This window comes from Clarias gariepinus, chromosome 1 (genome assembly GCF_024256425.1).
Source record: "Clarias gariepinus isolate MV-2021 ecotype Netherlands chromosome 1, CGAR_prim_01v2, whole genome shotgun sequence".
Classification (NCBI taxonomy): Eukaryota; Metazoa; Chordata; class Actinopteri; order Siluriformes; family Clariidae; genus Clarias; species Clarias gariepinus.
Genome location: NC_071100.1, coordinates 30690001 through 30702500, shown reverse-complemented (window position 1 = coordinate 30702500; position 12500 = coordinate 30690001).

The following is a 12500-nucleotide window of genomic DNA, read 5'->3' as shown; positions in this document are numbered from 1 at the left end:
CCAGTATGCCTGGATGTGAAAACTGGGTTGAACGAAGGCCTATTTGACCAATTAAAATGTTTTTTTTTTTTTATTTAAAAAAAAAAAAAAAACATTTGAAGAATAAAACTGAAAAGCTTATAGAACCAGGGAGTCTCCCATCCAAGCACTAACCAGGGACAAGCCTGCTTAGCTTTATAAATCAGGCTTGATCAGCCATTCTCATACCAGTATGCCTGGATGTGAAAACTGGGTTGAACGAAGGCCTATTTGACCAATTAAATTTTTTTTTTTTTATTATTTACAAAATTTAAAAAAAAAAAAAAAAACTATATGAGGAATAAAACTGAAAAGCTTATAGAACCAGGGAGTCTCCCATCCAAGCACTAACCAGGGACAAGCCTGCTTAGCTTTATAAATCAGGCTTGATCAGCCATTCTCATACCAGTATGCCTGGATGTGAAAACTGGGTTGAACGAAGGCCTATTTGACCAATTAAAAATTTTTTTTTTTATTATTTACAAAATTAAAAAAAAAAAAAAAAAACTATATGAGGAATAAAACTGAAAAGCTTATAGAACCAAGGAGTCTCCCATCCAAGCACTAACCAGGGCCAAGCCTGCTTAGCTTTATAAATCAGGCTTGATCAGCCATTCTCATACCAGTATGCCTGGATGTGAAAACTGGGTTGAACGAAGGCCTATTTGACCAATTAAAATTTTTTTTTTTTTAATTATTCACAAAATTAAAAAAAAAAAAAAAAACTATGTGAGGAATAAAACTGAAAAGCCTATAGAACCAGGGAGTCTCCCATCCAAGCACTAACCAGGGCCAAGCCTGCTTAGCTTTATAAATCAGGCTTGATCAGCCATTCTCATACCAGTATGCCTGGATGTGAAAACTGGGTTGAACGAAGGCCTATTTGACCAATTAAAATGTTTTTTTTTTATTTTTAAAAAAAAAAAAAAAAAAAAAAAAACATATGAAGAATAAAACTGAAAAGCTTATAGAACCTGGGAGTTTCCCATCCAAGCACTAACCAGGGCCAAGCCTGCTTAGCTTTATAAATCAGGCTTGATCAGCCATTCTCATACCAGTATGCCTGGATGTGAAAACTGGGTTGAACGAAGGCCTATTTGACCAATTAAAATGTTTTTTTTTTTATTATTTAAAAAAAAAAAAAAAAAAAAAACATATGAGGAATAAAACTGAAAAGCTTATAGAACCAGGGAGTGTCCCATCCAAGCACTAACCAGGGACAAGCCTGCTTAGCTTTATAAATCAGGCTTGATCAGCCATTCTCATACCAGTATGCCTGGATGTGAAAACTGGGTTGAACGAAGGCCTATTTGACCAATTAAATTTTTTTTTTTTTTATTATTTACAAAATAAAAAAAAATAAAAAAAACTATATGAGGAATAAAACTGAAGAGCTTATAGATCCAGGGAGTCTCCCATCCAAGCACTAACCAGGGCCAAGCCTGCTTAGCTTTATAAATCAGGCTTGATCAGCCATTCTCATACCAGTATGCCTGGATGTGAAAACTGGGTTGAACGAAGGCCTATTTGACCAATTAAAATGTTTTTTTTTTTATTATTAAAAAAAAAAAAAAAAAAAACATATGAAGAATAAAACTGAAAAGCTTATAGAACCTGGGAGTTTCCCATCCAAGCACTAACCAGGGCCAAGCCTGCTTAGCTTTATAAATCAGGCTTGATCAGCCATTCTCATACCAGTATGCCTGGATGTGAAAACTGGGTTGAACGAAGGCCTATTTGACCAAATAAAATTTTTTTTTTAAATTATTTACAAAATTTAAAAAAAAAAAAAAAAAACTATATGAGGAATAAAACTGAAAAGCTTATAGAACCAGGGAGTCTCCCATCCAAGCACTAACCAGGGCCAAGCCTGCTTAGCTTTATAAATCAGGCTTGATCAGCCATTCTCATACCAGTATGCCTGGATGTGAAAACTGGGTTGAACGAAGGCCTATTTGACCAATTAAAATTTTTTTTTTTTTATTATTTAAAAAAAAAAAAAAAACATTTGAAGAATAAAACTGAAAAGCTTATAGAACCAGGGAGTCTCCCATCCAAGCACTAACCAGGGACAAGCCTGCTTAGCTTTATAAATCAGGCTTGATCAGCCATTCTCATACCAGTATGCCTGGATGTGAAAACTGGGTTGAACGAAGGCCTATTTGACCAATTAAATTTTTTTTTTATTATTATTTACAAAATTTAAAAAAAAAAAAAAAAAACTATATGAGGAATAAAACTGAAAAGCTTATAGAACCAGGGAGTCTCCCATCCAAGCACTAACCAGGGACAAGCCTGCTTAGCTTTATAAATCAGGCTTGATCAGCCATTCTCATACCAGTATGCCTGGATGTGAAAACTGGGTTGAACGAAGGCCTATTTGACCAATTAAAAATTTTTTTTTTTATTATTTACAAAATTAAAAAAAAAAAAAAAACTATATGAGGAATAAAACTGAAAAGCTTATAGAACCAAGGAGTCTCCCATCCAAGCACTAACCAGGGCCAAGCCTGCTTAGCTTTATAAATCAGGCTTGATCAGCCATTCTCATACCAGTATGCCTGGATGTGAAAACTGGGTTGAACGAAGGCCTATTTGACCAATTAAAATTTTTTTTTTTTTAATTATTCACAAAATTAAAAAAAAAAAAAAAAACTATGTGAGGAATAAAACTGAAAAGTCTATAGAACCAGGGAGTCTCCCATCCAAGCACTAACCAGGGCCAAGCCTGCTTAGCTTTATAAATCAGGCTTGATCAGCCATTCTCATACCAGTATGCCTGGATGTGAAAACTGGGTTGAACGAAGGCCTATTTGACCAATTAAAATGTTTTTTTTTTATTATTTAAAAAAAAAAAAAAAAAAAAAAAAACATATGAAGAATAAAACTGAAAAGCTTATAGAACCTGGGAGTTTCCCATCCAAGCACTAACCAGGGCCAAGCCTGCTTAGCTTTATAAATCAGGCTTGATCAGCCATTCTCATACCAGTATGCCTGGATGTGAAAACTGGGTTGAACGAAGGCCTATTTGACCAATTAAAATGTTTTTTTTTTTATTATTTAAAAAAAAAAAAAAAAAAAAAAAAACATATGAGGAATAAAACTGAAAAGCTTATAGAACCAGGGAGTCTCCCATCCAAGCACTAACCAGGGCCAAGCCTGCTTAGCTTTATAAATCAGGCTTGATCAGCCTTTCTCATACCAGTATGCCTGGATGTGAAAACTGGGTTGAACGAAGGCCTATTTGACCAATTAAATTTTTTTTTTTTTTATTATTTACAAAATAAAAAAAAATAAAAAAAACTATATGAGGAATAAAACTGAAGAGCTTATAGATCCAGGGAGTCTCCCATCCAAGCACTAACCAGGGCCAAGCCTGCTTAGCTTTATAAATCAGGCTTGATCAGCCATTCTCATACCAGTATGCCTGGATGTGAAAACTGGGTTGAACGAAGGCCTATTTGACCAATTAAAATGTTTTTTTTTTTATTATTAAAAAAAAAAAAAAAAAAAACATATGAAGAATAAAACTGAAAAGCTTATAGAACCTGGGAGTTTCCCAACCAAGCACTAACCAGGGCCAAGCCTGCTTAGCTTTATAAATCAGGCTTGATCAGCCATTCTCATACCAGTATGCCTGGATGTGAAAACTGGGTTGAACGAAGGCCTATTTGACCAAATAAAAAAATTTTTTTAAATTATTTACAAAATTTAAAAAAAAAAAAAAAAAACTATATGAGGAATAAAACTGAAAAGCCTATAGAACCAGGGAGTCTGCCATCCAAGCACTAACCAGGGCCAAGCCTGCTTAGCTTTATAAATCAGGCTTGATCAGCCATTCTCATACCAGTATGCCTGGATGTGAAAACTGGTTTGAACGAAGGCCTATTTGACCAATTAAAATGTTTTTTTTTTATTATTTAAAAAAAAAAAAAAAAAAACATATGAAGAATAAAACTGAAAAGCTTATAGAACCAGGGAGTCTCCCATCCAAGCACTAACCAGGGACAAGCCTGCTTAGCTTTATAAATCAGGCTTGATCAGCCATTCTCATACCAGTATGCCTGGATGTGAAAACTGGGTTGAACGAAGGCCTATTTGACCAATTAAAATTTTTTTTTTTTATTATTTAAAAAAAAAAAAAAAAAAACATATGAAGAATAAAACTGAAAAGCTTATAGAACCAGGGAGTCTCCCATCCAAGCACTAACCAGGGACAAGCCTGCTTAGCTTTATAAATCAGGCTTGATCAGCCATTCTCATACCAGTATGCCTGGATGTGAAAACTGGGTTGAACGAAGGCCTATTTGACCAATTAAAATGTTTTTTTTTTATTATTTAAAAAAAAAAAAAAAAAAACATATGAAGAATAAAACTGAAAAGCTTATAGAACCAGGGAGTCTCCCATCCAAGCACTAACCAGGGACAAGCCTGCTTAGCTTTATAAATCAGGCTTGATCAGCCATTCTCATACCAGTATGCCTGAATGTGAAAACTGGGTTGAACGAAGGCCTATTTGACCAATTAAAATGTTTTTTTTTTATTATTTAAAAAAAAAAAAAAAAAACATATGAAGAATAAAACTGAAAAGCTTATAGAACCAGGGAGTCTCCCATCCAAGCACTAACCAGGGACAAGCCTGCTTAGCTTTATAAATCAGGCTTGATCAGCCATTCTCATACAAGTATGCCTGGATGTGTAAACTGGGTTGAACGAAGGCCTATTTGACCAATTAAAAATTTTTTTTTTTATTATTTACAAATTAAAAAAAAAAAAAAAACTATATGAGGAATAAAACTGAAAAGCTTATAGAACCAGGGAGTCTCCCATCCAAGCACTAACCAGGGCCAAGCCTGCTTAGCTTTATAAATCAGGCTTGATCTGCCATTCTCATACCAGTATGCCTGGATGTAAAAACTGGGTTGAACGAAGGCCTATTTGACCAATTAAATTTTTTTTTTTTTTAATTATTCACAAAATTAAAAAAAAAAAAAAAAAATCTATGTGAGGAATAAAACTGAAAAGCCTATAGAACCAGGGAGTCTCCCATCCAAGCACTAACCAGGGCCAAGCCTGCTTAGCTTTATAAATCAGGCTTGATCAGCCATTCTCATACCAGTATGCCTGGATGTGAAAACTGGGTTGAACGAAGGCCTATTTGACCAATTAAAATGTTTTTATTTTATTATTTAAGAAAAAAAAAAAAAAACATATGAAGAATAAAACTGAAAAGCTTATAGAACCAGGGAGTCTCCCATCCAAGCACTAACCAAGGACAAGCCTGCTTAGCTTTATAAATCAGGCTTGATCAGCCATTCTCATACCAGTATGCCTGGATGTGAAAACTGGGTTGAATGAAGGCCTATTTGACCAAATAAAAAATTTTTTTTAAATTATTTACAAAATTAAAAAAAAAAAAAAAAAAACTATATGAGGAATAAAACTGAAAAGCCTATAGAACCAGGGAGTCTCCCATCCAAGCACTAACCAGGGCCAAGCCTGCTTAGCTTTATAAATCAGGCTTGATCAGCCATTCTCATACCAGTATGCCTGGATGTGAAAACTGGGTTGAACGAAGGCCTATTTGACCAATTAAAATGTTTTTTTTATTATTTAAAAAAAAAAAAAAAAAAAAAAACATATGAAGAATAAAACTGAAAAGCTTATAGAACCAGGGAGTTTCCCATCCAAGCACTAACCAGGGCCAAGCCTGCTTAGCTTTATAAATCAGGCTTGATCAGCCATTCTCATACCAGTATGCCTGGATGTGAAAACTGGGTTGAACGAAGGCCTATTTGACCAATTAAAATGTTTTTTTTTTATTATTTAAAAAAAAAAAAAAAACATTTGAAGAATAAAACTGAAAAGCTTATAGAACCAGGGAGTCTCCCATCCAAGCACTAACCAGGGACAAGCCTGCTTAGCTTTATAAATCAGGCTTGATCAGCCATTCTCATACCAGTATGCCTGGATGTGAAAACTGGGTTGAACGAAGGCCTATTTGACCAATTAAAATGTTTTTTTTTTATTATTTAAAAAAAAAAAAAAAAAACATATGAAGAATAAAACTGAAAAGCTTATAGAACCAGGGAGTCTCCCATCCAAGCACTAACCAGGGCCAAGCCTGCTTAGCTTTATAAATCAGGCTTGATCTGCCATTCTCATACCAGTATGCCTGGATGTAAAAACTGGGTTGAACGAAGGCCTATTTGACCAATTAAATTTTTTTTTTTTTTAATTATTCACAAAATTAAAAAAAAAAAAAAAAAATCTATGTGAGGAATAAAACTGAAAAGCCTATAGAACCAGGGAGTCTCCCATCCAAGCACTAACCAGGGCCAAGCCTGCTTAGCTTTATAAATCAGGCTTGATCAGCCATTCTCATACCAGTATGCCTGGATGTGAAAACTGGGTTGAACGAAGGCCTATTTGACCAATTAAAATGTTTTTATTTTATTATTTAAGAAAAAAAAAAAAAAACATATGAAGAATAAAACTGAAAAGCTTATAGAACCAGGGAGTCTCCCATCCAAGCACTAACCAAGGACAAGCCTGCTTAGCTTTATAAATCAGGCTTGATCAGCCATTCTCATACCAGTATGCCTGGATGTGAAAACTGGGTTGAATGAAGGCCTATTTGACCAAATAAAAAAAATTTTTTTAATTATTTACAAAATTAAAAAAAAAAAAAAAAAAAAAAAAAAAAAACTATATGAGGAATAAAACTGAAAAGCCTATAGAACCAGGGAGTCTCCCATCCAAGCACTAACCAGGGCCAAGCCTGCTTAGCTTTATAAATCAGGCTTGATCAGCCATTCTCATACCAGTATGCCTGGATGTGAAAACTGGGTTGAACGAAGGCCTATTTGACCAATTAAAATGTTTTTTTTATTATTTAAAAAAAAAAAAAAAAAAAAAAACATATGAAGAATAAAACTGAAAAGCTTATAGAACCAGGGAGTTTCCCATCCAAGCACTAACCAGGGCCAAGCCTGCTTAGCTTTATAAATCAGGCTTGATCAGCCATTCTCATACCAGTATGCCTGGATGTGAAAACTGGGTTGAACGAAGGCTTATTTGACCAATTAAAATGTTTTTTTTTTATTATTTAAAAAAAAAAAAAAAACATTTGAAGAATAAAACTGAAAAGCTTATAGAACCAGGGAGTCTCCCATCCAAGCACTAACCAGGGACAAGCCTGCTTAGCTTTATAAATCAGGCTTGATCAGCCATTCTCATACCAGTATGCCTGGATGTGAAAACTGGGTTGAACGAAGGCCTATTTGACCAATTAAATTTTTTTTTTTTTGTTATTTACAAAATTTAAAAAAAAAAAAAAAAACTATATGAGGAATAAAACTGAAAAGCTTATAGAACCAGGGAGTCTCCCATCCAAGCACTAACCAGGGACAAGCCTGCTTAGCTTTATAAATCAGGCTTGATCAGCCATTCTCATACCAGTATGCCTGGATGTGAAAACTGGGTTGAACGAAGGCCTATTTGACCAATTAAAATTTTTTTTTTTTATTATTTACAAAATTAAAAAAAAAAAAAAAACTATATGAGGAATAAAACTGAAAAGCTTATAGAACCAAGGAGTCTCCCATCCAAGCACTAACCAGGGCCAAGCCTGCTTAGCTTTATAAATCAGGCTTGATCAGCCATTCTCATACCAGTATGCCTGGATGTGAAAACTGGGTTGAACGAAGGCCTATTTGACCAATTAAAATTTTTTTTTTTTTAATTATTCACAAAATTAAAAAAAAAAAAAAAAACTATGTGAGGAATAAAACTGAAAAGCCTATAGAACCAGGGAGTCTCCCATCCAAGCACTAACCAGGGCCAAGCCTGCTTAGCTTTATAAATCAGGCTTGATCAGCCATTCTCATACCAGTATGCCTGGATGTGAAAACTGGGTTGAACGAAGGCCTATTTGACCAATTAAAATGTTTTTTTTTTATTATTAAAAAAAAAAAAAAAAAAAAAAAAACATATGAAGAATAAAACTGAAAAGCTTATAGAACCTGGAAGTTTCCCATCCAAGCACTAACCAGGGCCAAGCCTGCTTAGCTTTATAAATCAGGCTTGATCAGCCATTCTCATACCAGTATGCCTGGATGTGAAAACTGGGTTGAACGAAGGCCTATTTGACCAATTAAATTTTTTTTTTTTTTATTATTTACAAAATAAAAAAAAATAAAAAAAACTATATGAGGAATAAAACTGAAGAGCTTATAGATCCAGGGAGTCTCCCATCCAAGCACTAACCAGGGCCAAGCCTGCTTAGCTTTATAAATCAGGCTTGATCAGCCATTCTCATACCAGTATGCCTGGATGTGAAAACTGGGTTGAACGAAGGCCTATTTGACCAATTAAAATGTTTTTTTTTTTATTATTAAAAAAAAAAAAAAAAAAAACATATGAAGAATAAAACTGAAAAGCTTATAGAACCTGGGAGTTTCCCATCCAAGCACTAACCAGGGCCAAGCCTGCTTAGCTTTATAAATCAGGCTTGATCAGCCATTCTCATACCAGTATGCCTGGATGTGAAAACTGGGTTGAACGAAGGCCTATTTGACCAAATAAAAAATTTTTTTTTAATTATTTACAAAATTTAAAAAAAAAAAAAAAAAACTATATGAGGAATAAAACTGAAAAGCCTATAGAACCAAGGAGTCTCCCATCCAAGCACTAACCAGGGCCAAGCCTGCTTAGCTTTATAAATCAGGCTTGATCAGCCATTCTCATACCAGTATGCCTGGATGTGAAAACTGGGTTGAACGAAGGCCTATTTGACCAATTAAAATGTTTTTTTTTTATTATTTAAAAAAAAAAAAAAAAAAACATATGAAGAATAAAACTGAAAAGCTTATAGAACCAGGGAGTCTCCCATCCAAGCACTAACCAGGGACAAGCCTGCTTAGCTTTATAAATCAGGCTTGATCAGCCATTCTCATACCAGTATGCCTGGATGTGAAAACTGGGTTGAACGAAGGCCTATTTGACCAATTAAAATTTTTTTTTATTATTATTTAAAAAAAAAAAAAAAAAAACATGAAGAATAAAACTGAAAAGCTTATAGAACCAGGGAGTCTCCCATCCAAGCACTAACCAGGGACAAGCCTGCTTAGCTTTATAAATCAGGCTTGATCAGCCATTCTCATACCAGTATGCCTGGATGTGAAAACTGGGTTGAACGAAGGCCTATTTGACCAATTAAAATGTTTTTTTTTTATTATTTAAAAAAAAAAAAAAAAAAACATATGAAGAATAAAACTGAAAAGCTTATAGAACCAGGGAGTCTCCCATCCAAGCACTAACCAGGGACAAGCCTGCTTAGCTTTATAAATCAGGCTTGATCAGCCATTCTCATACAAGTATGCCTGGATGTGAAAACTGGGTTGAACGAAGGCCTATTTGACCAATTAAAAATTTTTTTTTTTATTATTTACAAATTAAAAAAAAAAAAAAAACTATATGAGGAATAAAACTGAAAAGCTTATAGAACCAGGGAGTCTCCCATCCAAGCACTAACCAGGGCCAAGCCTGCTTAGTTTTATAAATCAGGCTTGATCTGCCATTCTCATACCAGTATGCCTGGATGTAAAAACTGGGTTGAACGAAGGCCTATTTGACCAATTAAAATTTTTTTTTTTTTAATTATTCACAATATTAAAAAAAAAAAAAAAAAATCTATGTGAGGAATAAAACTGAAAAGCCTATAGAACCAGGGAGTCTCCCATCCAAGCACTAACCAGGGCCAAGCCTGCTTAGCTTTATAAATCAGGCTTGATCAGCCATTCTCATACCAGTATGCCTGGATGTGAAAACTGGGTTGAACGAAGGCCTATTTGACCAATTAAAATGTTTTTATTTTATTATTTAAGAGAAAAAAAAAAAACATATGAAGAATAAAACTGAAAAGCTTATAGAACCAGGGAGTCTCCCATCCAAGCACTAACCAAGGACAAGCCTGCTTAGCTTTATAAATCAGGCTTGATCAGCCATTCTCATACCAGTATGCCTGGATGTGAAAACTGGGTTGAACGAAGGCCTATTTGACCAATTAAAATGTTTTTTTTATTATTTAAAAAAAAAAAAAAAAAAAAAAACATATGAAGAATAAAACTGAAAAGCTTATAGAACCAGGGAGTTTCCCATCCAAGCACTAACCAGGGCCAAGCCTGCTTAGCTTTATAAATCAGGCTTGATCAGCCATTCTCATACCAGTATGCCTGGATGTGAAAACTGGGTTGAACGAAGGCCTATTTGACCAATTAAAATGTTTTTTTTTTATTATTTAAAAAAAAAAAAAAAACATTTGAAGAATAAAACTGAAAAGCTTATAGAACCAGGGAGTCTCCCATCCAAGCACTAACCAGGGACAAGCCTGCTTAGCTTTATAAATCAGGCTTGATCAGCCATTCTCATACCAGTATGCCTGGATGTGAAAACTGGGTTGAACGAAGGCCTATTTGACCAATTAAATTTTTTTTTTTTTGTTATTTACAAAATTTAAAAAAAAAAAAAAAAACTATATGAGGAATAAAACTGAAAAGCTTATAGAACCAGGGAGTCTCCCATCCAAGCACTAACCAGGGACAAGCCTGCTTAGCTTTATAAATCAGGCTTGATCAGCCATTCTCATACCAGTATGCCTGGATGTGAAAACTGGGTTGAACGAAGGCCTATTTGACCAATTAAAATTTTTTTTTTTTATTATTTACAAAATTAAAAAAAAAAAAAAAACTATATGAGGAATAAAACTGAAAAGCTTATAGAACCAAGGAGTCTCCCATCCAAGCACTAACCAGGGCCAAGCCTGCTTAGCTTTATAAATCAGGCTTGATCAGCCATTCTCATACCAGTATGCCTGGATGTGAAAACTGGGTTGAACGAAGGCCTATTTGACCAATTAAAATTTTTTTTTTTTTAATTATTCACAAAATTAAAAAAAAAAAAAAAAACTATGTGAGGAATAAAACTGAAAAGCCTATAGAACCAGGGAGTCTCCCATCCAAGCACTAACCAGGGCCAAGCCTGCTTAGCTTTATAAATCAGGCTTGATCAGCCATTCTCATACCAGTATGCCTGGATGTGAAAACTGGGTTGAACGAAGGCCTATTTGACCAATTAAAATGTTTTTTTTTTATTATTAAAAAAAAAAAAAAAAAAAAAAAAACATATGAAGAATAAAACTGAAAAGCTTATAGAACCTGGAAGTTTCCCATCCAAGCACTAACCAGGGCCAAGCCTGCTTAGCTTTATAAATCAGGCTTGATCAGCCATTCTCATACCAGTATGCCTGGATGTGAAAACTGGGTTGAACGAAGGCCTATTTGACCAATTAAATTTTTTTTTTTTTTATTATTTACAAAATAAAAAAAAATAAAAAAAACTATATGAGGAATAAAACTGAAGAGCTTATAGATCCAGGGAGTCTCCCATCCAAGCACTAACCAGGGCCAAGCCTGCTTAGCTTTATAAATCAGGCTTGATCAGCCATTCTCATACCAGTATGCCTGGATGTGAAAACTGGGTTGAACGAAGGCCTATTTGACCAATTAAAATGTTTTTTTTTTTATTATTAAAAAAAAAAAAAAAAAAAACATATGAAGAATAAAACTGAAAAGCTTATAGAACCTGGGAGTTTCCCATCCAAGCACTAACCAGGGCCAAGCCTGCTTAGCTTTATAAATCAGGCTTGATCAGCCATTCTCATACCAGTATGCCTGGATGTGAAAACTGGGTTGAACGAAGGCCTATTTGACCAAATAAAAAATTTTTTTTTAATTATTTACAAAATTTAAAAAAAAAAAAAAAAAACTATATGAGGAATAAAACTGAAAAGCCTATAGAACCAAGGAGTCTCCCATCCAAGCACTAACCAGGGCCAAGCCTGCTTAGCTTTATAAATCAGGCTTGATCAGCCATTCTCATACCAGTATGCCTGGATGTGAAAACTGGGTTGAACGAAGGCCTATTTGACCAATTAAAATGTTTTTTTTTTATTATTTAAAAAAAAAAAAAAAAAAACATATGAAGAATAAAACTGAAAAGCTTATAGAACCAGGGAGTCTCCCATCCAAGCACTAACCAGGGACAAGCCTGCTTAGCTTTATAAATCAGGCTTGATCAGCCATTCTCATACCAGTATGCCTGGATGTGAAAACTGGGTTGAACGAAGGCCTATTTGACCAATTAAAATTTTTTTTTATTATTATTTAAAAAAAAAAAAAAAAAAACATGAAGAATAAAACTGAAAAGCTTATAGAACCAGGGAGTCTCCCATCCAAGCACTAACCAGGGACAAGCCTGCTTAGCTTTATAAATCAGGCTTGATCAGCCATTCTCATACCAGTATGCCTGGATGTGAAAACTGGGTTGAACGAAGGCCTATTTGACCAATTAAAATGTTTTTTTTTTATTATTTAAAAAAAAAAAAAAAAAACATATGAAGAATAAAACTGAAAAGCTTATAG